We start from the raw sequence: 16,926 nt of genomic DNA, 5'->3' as shown, positions 1-16,926 counted from the left end.
CCTACCTCCCGACGGAATAATTGACGGTGGTACCGGGGGTATATGGTAATCAGACAGTAGGAAGTTTAGTGCGGTTCAAGTCCCACACTAACTTTGAGGCTTTCGATGCTTCCCCCTCATAAAAAAAACATTAAATTGGATTGCCCCTTCCCCCCCTAATTATTCCAAAATCAAATCCTGGCTACGCCCTTGAATGAAACGAATGTGCATATTTGATGTGTTGAGAAAAACGCGTAAGACATTGTTAAAAAAAGAGATTTAATTAAAAGAGATTAAATTTTGTGTTTTCAACCACTATTGGAAGGTTTACTTTGTATACCACTAAGTAATGTTAATTGAAAAATTATTTTAAATTTTTTTTTTTTTTTAATGCACATTTGTTGTTTTGGCTTTGCAAAATTTTACATATATAATATTTCTTTTAAACAGAAATGGCACATTCGTTTCTTTGGCGTTGTACCGACGACATGTAACCTACTCTGATTCCCCACAAATCGCACAAGAAAAGATTGCGCATTGCGCATGTAAACACTAGATCAGCTGTTTTTTATGGGCAATTCATGCGTCATTTTCCTTTAGCTTTTGTCACAAATGTGTCGGTTTATTATCGCTGCTCGTCGGCTTTAATAAGCTTCATTTTCTACTGATTAATATTGAGTCATCTTTGCCGATTCAAGCCACGTTGGCGAAACTATGTTCATTTTACGGTATCTCGACTTAAGTCTTCAAACTAGAAAATTTACTATCCAAATAAATATAGTTTAAAAAAATAAAAAAAACACGCTTTTAACCCAGATAACCCTGAAAGTTACTCAGGCGAAAACTTTTCATTTTTTTGGAAATGTCTGTTTAAAACCACTATATAAAGAGACTCTGATACTTTTTTTTTTTTTTAATTTTTTTCTTTATTATTTTAGACGTGTACTATATATAGTGCATTAGGAATATAAGGGATAAAAACATATTTTTATGTATTGGAATGGAAGTTTACAAAACACTTTGTATGTACTCCAATATTGCATTTTACACATCTTGTAATGGTTTTTTGATGGCAATATCCACATCGGGTTTGTTTTTCCTGTGGCTCTACAAGATGATCCATACCGTAATAGCGAATCTCGGCTTATTTAGGGCAACTTGGATGGCCTTTTGGTAGGTTGATTGCTTTCTATGGGCAGTCAGCAGCATGGTAGCCACTGCACGCCTAAAGCTCAGTTGGTCAAAACTTCCGCCCCGTTCGCGATGTATGATCCAAGCGTTTTGGAGCGCCATATCGATGCAGTGGGCTGGCAAAGGCAGGTACCATTTGCCCCTCATTGAAGTTGTGTACAAGCTTATATTTTGGTCAGAACGTTCCACTCCTCCCAGTTATACATGTAAATCAAATGCGGTTGTTCTACATATATAACGATATATTATGGTCCCACTCATCCGATGACCTTTCAGGCCCGGCTGCACTAACATTTTATTTCTGCTGGCGCTTGCAGTTGGGCAGATGGAAAATTATTCACGCCAAAAGCTTGCTCAGGACCAGAATCTTCGTCGTTTGCATTAACTGGAGGAAACAAAACCACTTCATCGATGTCGCCAGTGTTTTCTTCACCATCTTCCAACAAAACAACAACCTCATGAAGCCAGAGACCCCTGCAAAAAAATAGATCTTGTAGACACCTATCTTCCTAATGTACTATATGTAGTACACTAATATTTGCTCATTTTTACTACTAATTAATTTTCAATGTATTTAACTATAATTTTACACATTTAAAAACTCGTTTATTTCTCTATAATTTTTTAATAAAAATTATATATTTTTTAAATTTTATGATATAAATTTTAACTCACTTTTGAAATCGTATGTTATACTTTTGCATTTTTCAAAATTAGTAATTTTCTGAATAAGACAACGAACACTTCTCTCACTGAGGGACTGTAAACAGTTACTAGCGGTGTTGCACCATTTCTACTGCATGCAAAAATACATTCCCGTTATTTCCTGGCCATCGGGCGCGTGCGTGAATCGACATGAAATTGGTGTACTACATACAGTACATCAGGGTTATCTGGGTTAAATACATAATATCGAACTAAAAAGTTAAAAATAATTTTCAAAATATGTTTACAACAAAATAAACGAAAAATACTAGTACTATTGTAAAACGTCGGGCGCTCGATATACGAAAAATATGGTACGAAGTACCAACGTTTTTTCACACGGCGGTCGTGGTGTGCTGGTAGCGTGATCCGCTCACCACACCGAATATCGTGGGTTCACGCCCTGGGCAAAGCAACATCAAAATTTTAGAAACAACTTTTTTTCTATTAGTAGAAAACTTTTCTAAGCGGGGTCGCTTTGGAATATTTTCGTGAATACGACAACAGTGCTAATATAAAAGGGGCATTTGATGGTGGTCAGCTAGAGTTGAAGCAGTTAAGCCGTTTGCAAAACATAGCAGGAAACAGGCACTAAACGATTTAACAAGTCAGCTATCCCTCTATCGCGAAAACTAATGCCAATTGGAAGTAGCAAGGGAGGTGGAGCCTTCCTCCACCTGCTTTTCTCAACTCAGTGGACGTTTGTTCCAATTAATGCAATATTTAAATAAAGCACTATAAACAAATCAATTTACTTATTTTAGTTTTCACACCTCAATTCACCGATTTTTAAAGTGTGATATCTCTCGCAATCAGTATAATATTTCTTTTTAGCCAACAAAGATATTAGTACTTTATGAAAACTATGTATATTTATACATAAACATATTTACGCATATGTGGATCTGTATGTAAAAAAAATATTAGGGTTGATAAACATATGTATATTCATTGAATATAAAATATATCTACATACATATATACAAGTTAACACGCTGCCGGCTCCCCAACATGTTGGATTCCCACGAACTAAAGTTTACACGTGCAGCTGTGTCAGCATAATCATTCTTCCCACAATCCCATAGCCAGCTGCCGCTATGTCAGCATAATCATTCTTCCCACAGTCCCATGGGCCACCTGCAGCTGTGTCAGCATAATTATTCTTCCCACGTTAGATGGGCCACCTGCAGCTGCGCTGGCATAATTATTGTAAGCAGCATAATTGCAATCCAACACCCGCTTCAAGGGCAAGTGCATTTCATCATATCGCGCAATGACAATATTGCGCAACGTTATCAAATCTATGGGAACCAAGTCAGTACCTATGCACACTGCAGCGGAGTCAGCATGTTTCTATTTCACAATGTTGTGAGACTTTTGCATTGCACATTCCAGCCAAGTAAGACACCTGCGGGAAGTCAAGGCCACACTCACACTCAGACGTCGCATATGTCTAGCTACAGAATGTAGCCACACAAAATGTTATAAAAGGAAGCAGCAGGCCACGCAGAGGGCAGTTGCGTTGGGGTATTCGTTCTAACCTATCCTTATTCTATTCACTAAGTTTGTATTTACAATTACAACTATCCTAAAATAAATCAGTCTGTAAAATTTAACTGTGTTGTTCTATTGTGTTTGCAGGGCAAGTTGGCCCTTTAATTTTTTTAGTGTAAGGATCACAGATCCTTTAAGTGGCGCCCGAGCAGGGACCAGTGAAGCTAAGTGCACAACAAAGTGAAAAGAGGCTGATAGCCCAAGAAATTGGAAAAAAGGGAAAAACCCTGCTGTATAAAGTGAAAAGAGGCTGATAGGCCAAGAAATTGGAAAAAAAGGGAAAAACCCTGCTATATAGAGTGAAAAGAGGCTGATAGCCCAAGAAATTGGAAAAAAAGGGAATAACCCTGCTGTATAAAGTGAAAAGAGGCTGATAGCCCAAAAATTTTTTTATAAAAACAAAAAACAGTGTGCTAATGCTAAACCTATACGTAATAGGGGCGTAAGTAGAATATCTAAAAATAAACCTTAATATTTTCTTGCAGGATAATGGAAGCGCTGCAGACTACAGTTACAAATTTGACAGGTGCGCACTCTTGGAGAAGGTGAATAGCGTAGATAGGCGGGTATCTGCCTTGGATAATCTGCGATCCCGGCTCGACGTTTTGGAAGGAACAAGCCAATCATCCGTACCGGAAGCGGAACCGCGAGCTCCTGCAACGGAGGCGGATCTTAAGGACATCTCCAGGTTACCCGAATGTGTGAAAGAATTGCAAACCTTTGACGGTAATCCCGTCCAATACATTTCATGGGTGCACTCTGTTGAGAGCATCCTGTCCGACTTCAAGGTGGTAAAAAACAAACCGATATATCGTGCTATTTTACAGCACATTCGCCAAAAGGTACGGGGATCAGCTGACAGTGCCCTAATATCGTACAATATATTCGACACTAACTGGAGTGCCATTAAGGAGTGCCTATCACTCCATTATGCGGATAAACGCGACATCCGCACTTTAGAGTATCAACTCCATCAATTGTCCCAAAAAAATTCACGGCTTGATGAATTCTACGCTGCCGTTAACCACCAATTCTCCTTAATTATAAACAAGATCAAAACGGAGACGTACTCTGAGGAGACGACAAAAGTCCTCATAGATACTTATAGGAATCGCGCCTTGGATGTTTTCATCCGCGGCCTGAACGGGGAGCTTGCTAAAATGCTCCTCATACAACGTCCCAAAACCCTACCTGAGGCATATTCTGCATGCCTCGAAATTCAAAACACTAATTTCCGAAACTACACTATTCACAGCGCACGCCACGACAATCGCGTTGTTGCGCCAATGAACGTGATACTAGATCACATGCATGGTTTAGGTGCCACCAAGGCACCACCAATACCTCCAAGGACAACGTGGCGTCCCCAGGAGTGAATATTACCTTTCGAAAAGCGAAATTCAAATCAACAGGAATCCCCACAGCTAGGCCAACCAACTTCTTCGCAACCACCCGTTGAAAAGATGGACGTGGACCAGTCCATTCAGAGTAGGCGCGTAAACTACATAATCCGGCCAAGCTCCTTCAAATGTGATGCTACGTCGGAAAACACAAAGCAACAGCGACTTTATCATGTGACCACAGACGACGCGGAGAAAGAACCTGAACCAGTACAGGAAGAGGATTTTTTACCGAACGGCCATCTAGCGTACCATATATAGAATACAAACTTTCCGACGGCCGCACGCTGGACTTTCTGGTCGATACGGGTGCTAATAAAAATTTTATTAGACCAACTGTGGCCAAAGAGGGTTGTCCTGTGCAGAAAGCATTTAGCGTTAGATCAGCTGGGGGCTGTGTAGATATAAACGAAAAGATAACTTCGAAATTTTTTACAGACATAGGCATTAATTCCGAGATAACTTTCTTTATCCTTCCCGGTCTTAAAACATTCGATGGGATTATTGGCGACGATACCCTTAAGGAAATCGGAGCAGTGGTAGATAGGAAGAACAATGTTTTAAAAATTAAGAAATATAAAATACCCCTTAAGGCACGAATATCCAGTGAAGTAAATTATACAATGTCTAGCGACCTTCCTTTAGAAGCGAGAAGAAGGATAAGCGAAAAAATTGAAAAATATGGCGAATTATTTCAACCGATTAATGGAAACGAATTAGTAGGCACTAGGCTATCCTTGTGAGATTCTGAAAATAGACATCTTCGAGATTGAAAAACAAAAATACCTTAGCGCAATAGATAAATTTTCAAATTTCGCTAAGCTATTTTCGATAAAGAACAAGTCTTCAATACACATTCGAAAAAAGCTGACTGATCTCCTGCACTACTTCTCAGTACCAAAAATATTGGTCATGGACAACGAAAGAGGTTTTCTAACTCCTCTTGTCTTAAACTATGTCCGCTCACTCGGTATAGAAGTCTACCAAACCCCCACACAACGAAGTGAAAGCAACGGTCAGGTTGAGCGCTTGCACTCAACCTTGATTGAAATATACCGCTGCATTTCTGTTGAATTTAATAGATTAACTCCGAAGGAACGCGTCTCAATAACAGTGGACCGGTACAACAATACCGTTCACTCTGTGATTAAACGAAAACCAGCAGACGTATTCCTTAACAGGACTTCTAGAATCAATTACCAGGGATTGGTGGACTTCAGAGAGAAAACGTATGAAGACATTAAAGCATTATTGGAAGGGGAACAGGAGGTCAGGAACGCTAGGTTGAACAATAAACGTTCTACCCCACGCACCTTCAGTGCAGAAGACAAATTATATATTGCAAATAAACAGATAAAGGCTAAACAAAAGCCACTGTACAAAGAAGAAACTGTTGCTGAAAACAGAAACATAACTATTGTTACTGAAAGTGGGAAAAAATTCCACAAGACCGACGTAAAAAACGTCTGAGATAACATTGGTCACAAGGCAAGTCTCATGCTTAGATCCTTTGGTCCCAGGGCTTTGGGTGCAAATTATTTTGTAGCCGATCCAGTCAGAGGTTGGTTCAATTCCAAATAACTCGTTGGTTCGAATGATGACGATCGGTGTGGTTCAACTCCACCATAAGGTCTTTGCTTTAATTGACGTGAAGCTACTCGTGCCCCGAGTAGACCATTTGCAATCATCAACGCTTATGGTTAAAAAGGATCACCACGACCCTTTCGTCAGCTGAGAAATCGCCTATATTCCGATGCAAAATAAATTTTTTTTTACAATGCACGCACTGCTCAAAATAAAAACGAAAAAATATAATAATAATAATAAACAATCTTACAGTCATTAGGCTGGTAAATAAACCCGCATAAAGCGACAATACGTAAAACGCATAAAAGCGTTCATTAAAATAAAAAAAAAAAATAAAAAAAAGGGCATCCTCACTAAAGGAAAAAGAAAAAGAAAAAAGAAACAACTAACATACTAATAACTAACACCAAACAAAGAGCGAAGTAATTTCGTTACACTGCTTCACTGATCCCAAACAAACAAAAAAAACCCTTAAAAATACCTTAAAAATGAAAACAAAATCTAATTGTTCTTTCAAATTACTAATACTTACTTTCCTTTCCAACCCACGCAACTCAACTAGTATAAAAATCCTAGAATAATGATAGTTATAATTTTACATAGCTTTAATCGATTCACTGTATGAATGAATGAATGTGTAAAATCCTAGATTAGAAAATTAATATTAGAATTAAAATATACGTATGGGGTAAAAGCATGGGAAATTAACTCAATAAAATTAGATTAATGTCTTTATTTTATTAATAGCATCTGCCTATGCGCAACTGTACACTCGTACGATATATTCGAGATAGACTCACCACTAGCTACCATACGAGATGGATACGCATGGATCATTGATGGGCACTTCAAACTTTTTCATACCATTGACCTGCAGCGATATGACTTGGCAACAACGAGACTAGAGCAAACACTAGAAACGCTTAATGAAACAACATCATCGACAGAGGTACTATCATTCCAATTAAACAGAATCCGCACACACCTGAGCGAACTAAGAGGACATAAATCCGAAAGAGCAAGACGGTCAATTAACTGGATTGGGTCTGCTTGGAAGTGGATCGCTGGCTCACCTGATGCCACCGACTGGGACGAAGTCCTCCGTAACGAAAATGCCCTCAAAGAAAACACTGAACAGCAATACAAGGTAAACAATGCCATTTTCAAAAAGACTAATGAATTATTGCAGAAGTTAAATGAAGTAGTGACCATCACGAACAAAGTCCGTGATCGAAGGCTCCTGGAAAAATTAGAGCAAGAAATCCAGCACGGAATAACCATTTTAAAGGAGGACGTTAAAGAGCTAATCCGCGCCTGCTAGATGGCTAAAGCTGGCATTATTAACAGTAACCTTTTGAGCAAAGAAGAAGTCAACCAACTTGTTAGTGAAATCGACGTCCTCCCATACAGCAACGCTATCGAAGCCATTGAATATGGCAAGCCATCGATTTACCCCAACAGCACATTCCTTCTGTATGTGCTGTCCTTGCCTAAGGTCACTGATGCTAGATTTAATCACTTAATCACGAGGGCAAACATCCAAGGAGGTCACCGTATACATTTGCGATACAGATCAATCCTGACCAACAAATTCGAGACTTATGGGATAAGGGAAAATTGCTTGCAATTATCTTCTGCTATGGTCTGCGACCGGAAATCTCTTGACTTATTACCGGAAACTGGTTGTCTGGCACGCCTCCTCAAAGGCGGACACACAAGCTGTACCTACTCTACATACAACGAATCCACGGTAGAAGTTATCAAAGAGGATACGATATTCCTTGATAACTTTATGGGCACAGTAGGATCAGGTAAAAGTTTAATTTATCTAAACGGTTCTTATATTCTTCAGATGGACAACGAGACCATTGTCATTAACAACGAAACATACTCAAGCGCTGATAGTTCTGGAGCACAGGTTCTCCCACCAGTTTTGACCAGCATTACAAACCACAGCATGGCACTGAACCTCAACCTGGTACACGGAATAACAATGGAAAACATCAAACTTCTGAAATACCTAAGGGACAAGACCAATTGGTTCGCACTTTCTGAAGGATCAGGGTTATTGCTACTTATGCTATTCATTTGGTGCATTTGGAGGAAGATCACAGCAAGGATAATCTTACCTGAAATACACATTGCAAATCGGCTAAGTCGAAGAGGCGAAAATCCTTCTTCGCCAACTAATCCGCGGGACGCAGATCTTTAAAGGGGGAGGAGTTAACACGCTGCCGGCTCCCCAACATGTTGGATTTACACGTGCAGCTGTGTCAGCATAACCATTCTTCCCACAATCCCATAGCCAGCTGCCGCTATGTCAGCATAATCATTCTTCCCACAGTCCCATGGGCCACCTGCAGCTGTGTCAGCATAATTATTCTTCCCACGTTAGATGGGCCACCTGCAGCTGCGCTGGCATAATTATTGTAAGCAGCATAATTGCAACCCAACACCCGCTTCAAGGGCAAGTGCATTTCATCATATCGCGCAATGACAATATTGCGCAACGTTATCAAATCTATGGGAACCAAGTCAGTACCTATACTCATTGCAGCGGAGTCAGCATGTTTCTATTTCACAATGTTGTGAGACTTTTGCATTGCACATTCCAGCCAAGTAAGACACCTGCGGGAAGTCAAGGCCAAACTCACCCTCAGACGTCGCATATGTCTAGCTACAGAATGTAGCCACACAAAATGTTATAAAAGGAAGCAGCAGTCCACGCAGAGGGCAGATGCGTTGGGGTATTCGTTCTAACCTATCCTTATTCTATTCACTAAGTTTGTATTTACAATTACAACTATCCTAAAATAAATCAGTCTGTAAAATTTAACTGTGTTGTTCTATTGTGTTTGCAGGGCAAGTTGGCCCTTTAATTTTTTTTTAGTGTAAGGATCACAGATCCTTTAAGTTACATATATATAGATGTTAATAAATAATAAAATATGTAATAGATGGTATATTTGACTTTGAGGATTAGTTCATTTTAGTATAGAAGCTCATCACTTTTTTGGTACTGGGGCCGAATTTGCTCTCGACGGCCTTGTAACCGATATCTCCGAAAACGAGTTTCGGATATCGATAAAAATTATCATAAATATACTGCACATATGTATATGTATCCCAACTCGTTCCTATAATTTCAATCCATCAAGCAATATTAAAAAAAATATTGCAACGAATTTAGGGAAATTCCGCTGACTTGCAACCTTCTGCTAACGTTCGTATCGCTAAGCTGTTGCATAAAACTCTCCAATGTTCATTATTACAAAATAGTCTTTATTAGACTGCTTTGAAAGTACTTCACACTTAACTTCACTTCGCAACTGGTAGCGTGTTCAAAACAAACTGATTGCTGCTTACTCTGCTATCTCGTTTGCATACTTCTAGGCGTTTCTTCTTCTAGAATTTACTACTTGTTTACCAGCTTTAAACTTACCAGCTATAAACTACAGTTGCTGTTTATAGCCTCTCGCATAGCCTTATGCACGTGTATATGTGAGTAATACTTCCACCGATGATTGTATACTTTTGTGAGTATCTCAGATATATGCATGTGTTTGTGCGTATCTCTCCGCTGCCAGTATGTACATATGTGTAGACGTATTGATTGATTTGCTTATGTACATACAATTGACTGCTTAGTATCGCCTTAGAGATGATAGTATCCCTTAGTGTTGCTAATATTCGTCACACTGCCCTCCACCTAAGTCTGGTCGTCTCGATCAGACAAATCTCTCGATCTAACCGCTGCTAGCATCTCCAAATGACCACCCTTCTATTTCGTAGTTTCCCAATGGTTTGTATGCGGTAGATGGTATCACTGATCCTCTTCACAACTTCGTATGAGCCTTCCCAACTGCACCGAAATTTGGATGAAACACCTTTCCGCCGGTGAGGGATGTATAACAGTACCAAATCTCCCTCCAAGAAACGTTCCGAAGTTTTGTTCTCGTCGTACCTGTGTTTCATCTTACTACTCATTACCCTGGACCCTTCCCTCACACTCTGTTGGTTGGCCAATGAACTATTTCGCAGAGCTTGATCTTGACGGATTGACTTTGCATCATCAGCATCGTCTTGACGTTTCACAAGAGTAGTGTGCCCTGGTTCGAAACCACCCTTGCATTCACTCTGCGAAATTCCTTCCTTCGTTTTAGAGCGTTCATTTGGGTTTTTCAATGCCAGTTTTTTTATCGCGGGTACCTTGGGTTTTGATTTGTTTGGCCCATTCATTCCATCAACCTTTGCTCGCTTTATTTTCCTTGACTTTTGTGCTCTCTGTTGAATGTCCTCTACCAGCAGTCGCTTACTGCTGAACCCTTTCTCCAAACTGAAGTTAAGTGGTATATCCTGGTTCTTATAGCGCATAATCCTTCCCTGCATATCGAACCTGATGTCATGGTCAACTAAGAAGTCCACTCCCAATATGACTTCATCAACAATCTCTGCCATCACGAATTTTTGTAGATTTGTGACCTTTCCAAATGAGACCTCACATACCACTTCTCTTTGCAATCTTGCTCCAGGTAACGGTTTTACTCTCCTGTTGACCAAGTCACATCGGATTAAGGAATGAGATGCGCCCGTATCTACAGTCAGTACACGTTCTTTGCCATCCACATTTCCTCTGACGGTAAGACTGCTCGAGTTTCTTCCAATTTGCGAGATAGATATCACAGGACATTCAAAAGCTGGGGCAAGTTTTCGATCTTTACATCTGACTCGCTCTTGCTTATCTCCTCCAGCTTTACGTTTACGGCTAACCAAGTTGGAACTACCAGGACCGGTGCTGCAATGACGTGTAATGTGCCCTGGCTTTCCACATTTAAAGCATTTGACTGCATCATTATTATTCTGCTGCGTACCCTTTAAAGCTTCCAAAATTGCGTCTACCCACTCTGGTCTTTCTACTTCCACATGATGAGCTTTGTATGCGGGTTTACTCAAAAGTGACGCTGTTCCCTGAGTCAGTGCATGGGATACCGTTTCAGCAAATGTTGGCTGTAGATTTGCATATGTAGCTCGCTTCGTTTCCACGTCCCGTATGCCATTTATAAAACTCTAGATTTTTACCCTCTCGGTGTATTCTACGGGTGCGTCCGCATTTGCGAGATGAGCCAATCTTTCAATATCCGAGGCAAACTCCTGCAAAGTCTCATTAGCTGTTGTTGTTGTTGTATCGATAAGATTGCTCCCTGAAGGCTTTGGGGAGTGTTATCGATGTGATGGTCCTTTGCCGGATACAGATCCGGTACGCTCCGGTAACACAGCACCATTAAGGCGCCAGCCCGACCATCTCGGGAATGATCTATTTAGCCAAATCAAACCCTCAGGCCATCCCTCCCTCTCCACCCCCAAGTTCCATGAGGAGCTTAGGGTCGCCAGAGTCTCATCTGTTAGTGAAACAGGATTCGCCGCGGATAGGTGAGGTTGACAATTGGGTCTGGATAAGCTATATATTGCACTGGCAACCTGAAGAGTTGCGCTACACAGCCCCTTGAATCTGGTATTTTAGTCGGCTCTTACGACAGGCATACCTACCGCGGATATATTCTGACCCCCTAACCCGCAGGGGTAGTCTCATTAGCTCTTTGGTAGCGGTTTTACAACTCTATTTGAAATATCTGCTTTCTGTGTTCGCTTCCGTATCGCCTCTCTAGAGCACTCATCAATGTTTCGTCGTTGTTCCGCTCTCACTCGGGAATAGTCTGTAGGATTTCAACAACAGATCCTTTCAATGCCACGAATAGTGCAGCAACTTTATCTCCAGCACTCAAGTTGTCCACTGCTGCGGTCTTCTCGAACTGAATCTTAAACACCTGGAAAGGAACAGAGCCGCCAAAAGAGGGAGTTTTTACCTTCGTATTGCTGGCTGAAACAATTGGGCGATTTAGGTGCAGCTCCTGTATACGACCTTTTAAAGCATCTACCTCAGCCTCGATTTTGTTCTCAAACGGCATTATTTTTGTATCCTGTGCTTCCAGCTTTGATGTTACCCTTGCTCCCTGTGCTTCTAACTGCGAAGACATTTGTGCCACCTGCAATGATAAGCGCTCCTCTTGTTCTTCCATCTTAGATGTAATCTGTATCGACATTTCTGAAATACGCGTTTCTTGTGATTTGATCATGGATATTGTACGGCTCTCCAGCGAGTCTAGTGGTGTTTCCATATTGGATGTTATGCTTGCCTCCTAGGATTCTAGTTGTGTTTCCATCTTGGGTGTTATGCGTGTCTCATGTGCTGCCAGCTGAGATGACACTGTCGATTTGTGAGCAGATATTGCAGCCAAAATCTTGCTCAAGTTTGTGCTCGTAACTGTCTGCGATGTTTCGTTTTTCTCTTCAATTTTTGTTGTTGTCTCTTCCTCATCAGGATGAAAGACATCATCGTCGACATTAATTCCTTCCGGCTCCATAGCTCTCGTAGCGGTGCTTGAGGTTCGATCTTATTGCCGGTTGTATTCAATCCACGGTTCTCCAACTCTTTTTTCGGTTGGTGGAGCCTTAATTCACTTAACTTGCCATGTCCAAGTTGTATTCGCAATCTTCGGAATTTATTCAACAATTCCTCTTCTGACACGAATTGTAACGAATTTAGGGAAATTCCGCTTATTTGCAACCTTCTGCCTACGTTGGTATCGCTGAACTGTTGAATAAAATACTAAAATATTCTGTAACTATTACAAAATGGTCTTTATTAGACTGCTTTGAAAGTACTTCACAATTAACTTCACTTCGCAACTGGTAGCGTGTTCAATACAACCTGATTGCTGCTTACTCAGCTTTCGCTCCTTTTATACTCTCTGCTGTCTCGTTCGCATACTTCTAGGCGTTTCTTCTTCTAGAATTTACTACTTGTTTACCAGCTGTAAACTACAGATGCAAGTTTATAGCCTCTCGCATAGTCATATGCGCATGTATATTTGAGTAATACTTCCACCGATGATTGCATACTTTTGTGAGTATCTCAGATATATGCATATGTTTGTGCGTATCTCTCCGCTGCTAGTATGTACATATGTGTAGACATAATGATTGATTTGTTTATGTACATACAATTGACTGCTTAGTATCGCCTTAGAGATGATAGTATCCCTTAGTGTTGCTATTATTCGTTACAATATGTAAGACAACTTTGCAACTACAGTTTATGCATGTACCTAGGTATATATGTATATTCGATCTTTTGGCAATATCTTTTCGCCATATAATTACTCAGAATTCTCTACCAAAGCATCTGGAAAAAGCATTTTCTGTGGCTACATGGTTAAAAAAGCTTTTTTTCATCTACTAATGAAAGCAAAAACACAACTGTTTCATTACTTGAATCGGTTAGTTAGACCAGCACACTTCCTTTACATAACACCGCTCAACCTTAATATATAACCCTACCGATTCAGAAATTCTGGATTAATAAATTTCGCAGAGGATTCTGAGGAGAAAACACGAAACCGTCCCGGAATTTCGTTAATAGAATTTCCTACAGGGAATACATAAGTCGGACGTTCTATCGACCAGCTGAGTGAATGAACAATTTTGTAGTACTGCTTTACTATTTCGAAGTACATCTTTTATATGTTTTCTTGGCCTAGTACATACAAACATACACACATACATATGTATTTGTTTTTGCCAAACAACACCACACTTCAGTTCGTTTGTGTGTCGTGTTGAAATTGAACTTTATTTCGCCTTAGCCATTCACATATACATATACAAAATTTGGCGAATCACTATTATAAACATTCTCACTATACATACAAGAAATATACTTTGTAACATATTTTGTGTCCTATTCATCTGTTAAATTGCAGTTTTCAATTGTGAAAAATGTTACAAAAATTACCAACGATTGGGAAAAATAATTTCACTTGCAAACAAAAAAAACAACCTTTAACGGCTGAGGAAATTATGTGTGAAAAACACTTCGCAGAGACTGCAAAAAGGTGCCCCATCACTAACAAATTCATCTTTCGTTTACCGTACAAAGAATCGCCACAGTCCCTAGGAAGCTCTTATGATATAGCATAAAGGCGATTAATTTCCATCGAATCCAAACTTCAGCGTAACAAACGTTTGCAAAGCGACTACTGTTCTTTCGTAAAGGAATATATAGAGCTCTCCCACATGGTTCACATTCCTCATTCTGGCGCCTTCGTAAATTACATCCCGCACCACGCTGTGATGGAGCTGGACAGCACCACCACCAAGCTCCGGGTTGTTTTCGATGCATCGTGCCGCACCTCAAACGGCAAATTACTTAACGACATACTGTTTGTTGGTCCCACAGTTCAAGAAGACCTTTTTTCGATTCTTATCAGGTTCAGGATCCACACCTTCGTACTGATGGCTGACATTGCCAAGATGTACCAACAGATCTTGGTTGACAAGCAATACTCGAAGTGGCAATGCATTTTGTGGCGCGACGAAATAACCGACCGCATCGTGACATATCAGCTCCAAACAGTGATCTACGGGACGGCATGTGCACCTTATCTAGCTACAAAGTGTTTGCAGCAATTAGCACTTCAGCATATGTCATCCCATCCAATCGGCGCGCCTGTCATTCACAACGACTTTTTTGTGGACAACCTAATGACGGGTGCGTCCACGGTCGAAGAAGTGATCAAAATTAAGAAAGAAGTGATCGAAGTTTTGAGCAATGGGAGATTTCCATTAAGGAAGTTCGCCTCGAACGATCAACGCATCATAGCAGAAGTACCACAAACAGAGCGAGAAAAAATCATACAGCTAGATGACATCGACTACGTCAAGGCATTGGGCCTTATGTGGTCCCCCACTCAAGATAGTTTTGTTTTTCGCTATACACCACCACCAGTATCAGCTAGGATCACCAAGAAAAGCATTCTGTCCCACATCGCTAGATTCTTCGATCCCCTCGTGTTACTCAATCCTCTAATTGTCACGTGCAAGGTCTTATTGCAACAACTCTGGAAGCTTAGCTTGAATTGGGATGAAAGTGTACCTCCTGACGTGCACAAACAATGGGAGGCTTTCATGGGCAAACTTCCTCTTATCGAAAATATTCAAGCGCCAAGGTTAGTACCATTCAATCATGATTCTAAAATTCATGCATTTGCAGATGCCAGCACAAAGGCAGATGGAGCATCAATATATTTGGTAACTAAATCCAGTTCGGGGCTGTTGTGCGCGAAGTCGCGAGTTGCACCTACAAAAGAAATTTGTCTCCCTCGATTGGAGTTGCGTGCTGCATTGCTACTAGCAGAGTTGTTGGAGTCAGTGTGCAGCAAACTAAATCACGATCCAGCCAACATTCACTGCTGGACAGACTCAATGATCACTCTTTGCTGGATAAACGGTGACCCATCGCGATGGACTACATTCGTCAGCAATCGAGTAACACAAATTCAATTGCTCACCAATAATTATCAGTGGCATCACATCCCAAGCGAGCTGAATCCAGCAGATATACTGTCACGCGGGGAAAAGGTAGACCAGCTCATTGAAAACAAGTTATGGTTTAACGGCCCCGGGTTTCTTACACTGGAACATAACCATTGGCCACCACCACCATCGAATATCTACATCGAAATCATGGAACGTCGTCGGCAGAAAACAACATTAATAGTAAAACACACAGTAGACATCGTCGGTGAGCACAAATTCGTCAATAACTACACCAAATTCTTCGCATTTTATGTTATATTGACGCAGCTCGAAAAATAAGGCACCACAGCCACCATGATCATATCACACCATTGGAAATGAATAATGCTTTACTCACCATCTGCCAGATCATTCAAAATCACACATTCAGCGAAGAAAATCTACCAGTACCTCGGAAATCACCACTCTCGCAACTAACACCTTTCATGCACAACGGAGTAATTAGAGTTGGAGGCCGCCTCAAAAACTCTGTATTAAGTTTTGATGAAAAGCACCAAATCGTATTACCGAAATCGCACCCTTTCGTTTATACCATTATCATGCACTTTCAACGGCATCACATGCACGCTAGTTGTCAAACATTACTCAGCATTCTTCGAGAAAAGTTTTGGATAATTGGTGCCAGAAACACCATCAAGCACGAACTTCACAAATGCATTACCTGTTATCGTTTTCGACCAATTTTGACAGAGCAATTAATGGGAGATTTGCCAAGAGACAGAGTAGTGAGATCGCTGCCCTTTCAGAAAACTGGAGTAGATTACTGTGGCCCTTTGCTCATCACCCAAAGGCTCAGAGGTAAATCCCCAATTAAAGTATATACAGAAACGATATAATATAGAGACATTGCATAGACGAAAAAGCAAGCTTCACAAAATTCTAGTAGGTCACATTCACCACTTACCACAGCAGAATTTGTTAAACTACCACTGTCTGTATTTGTTATTTAATAATTATTTGAACACTTTTTATTCAGCTAATGTGTTCAGAATTTTAACTTTTACTCACTAAAGCTCCAATCAGTGTATTTCTGTGCTTAAATTATGTTAAAAATTGTGTTAAAGTTTTTGGTGTG

At 40.4% G+C, this 16,926-nt stretch overlaps 1 protein-coding gene across 2 annotated transcripts in view; it reads right to left on the bottom strand.

The window, feature by feature from the left end:
* LOC137244196 (beta-glucuronidase-like) overlaps positions 1 to 16,926 on the bottom strand; it is a 664,948-nt gene that overhangs the window by 463,145 nt on the left and 184,877 nt on the right. The window lies entirely within an intron of this gene.

This window comes from Eurosta solidaginis, chromosome 3 (genome assembly GCF_040869045.1).
Source record: "Eurosta solidaginis isolate ZX-2024a chromosome 3, ASM4086904v1, whole genome shotgun sequence".
NCBI lineage: Eukaryota > Metazoa > Arthropoda > Insecta > Diptera > Tephritidae > Eurosta > Eurosta solidaginis.
Note: the sequence above shows the minus strand (reverse complement) of the source record. Positions and strands in the feature narration are given on the sequence as shown.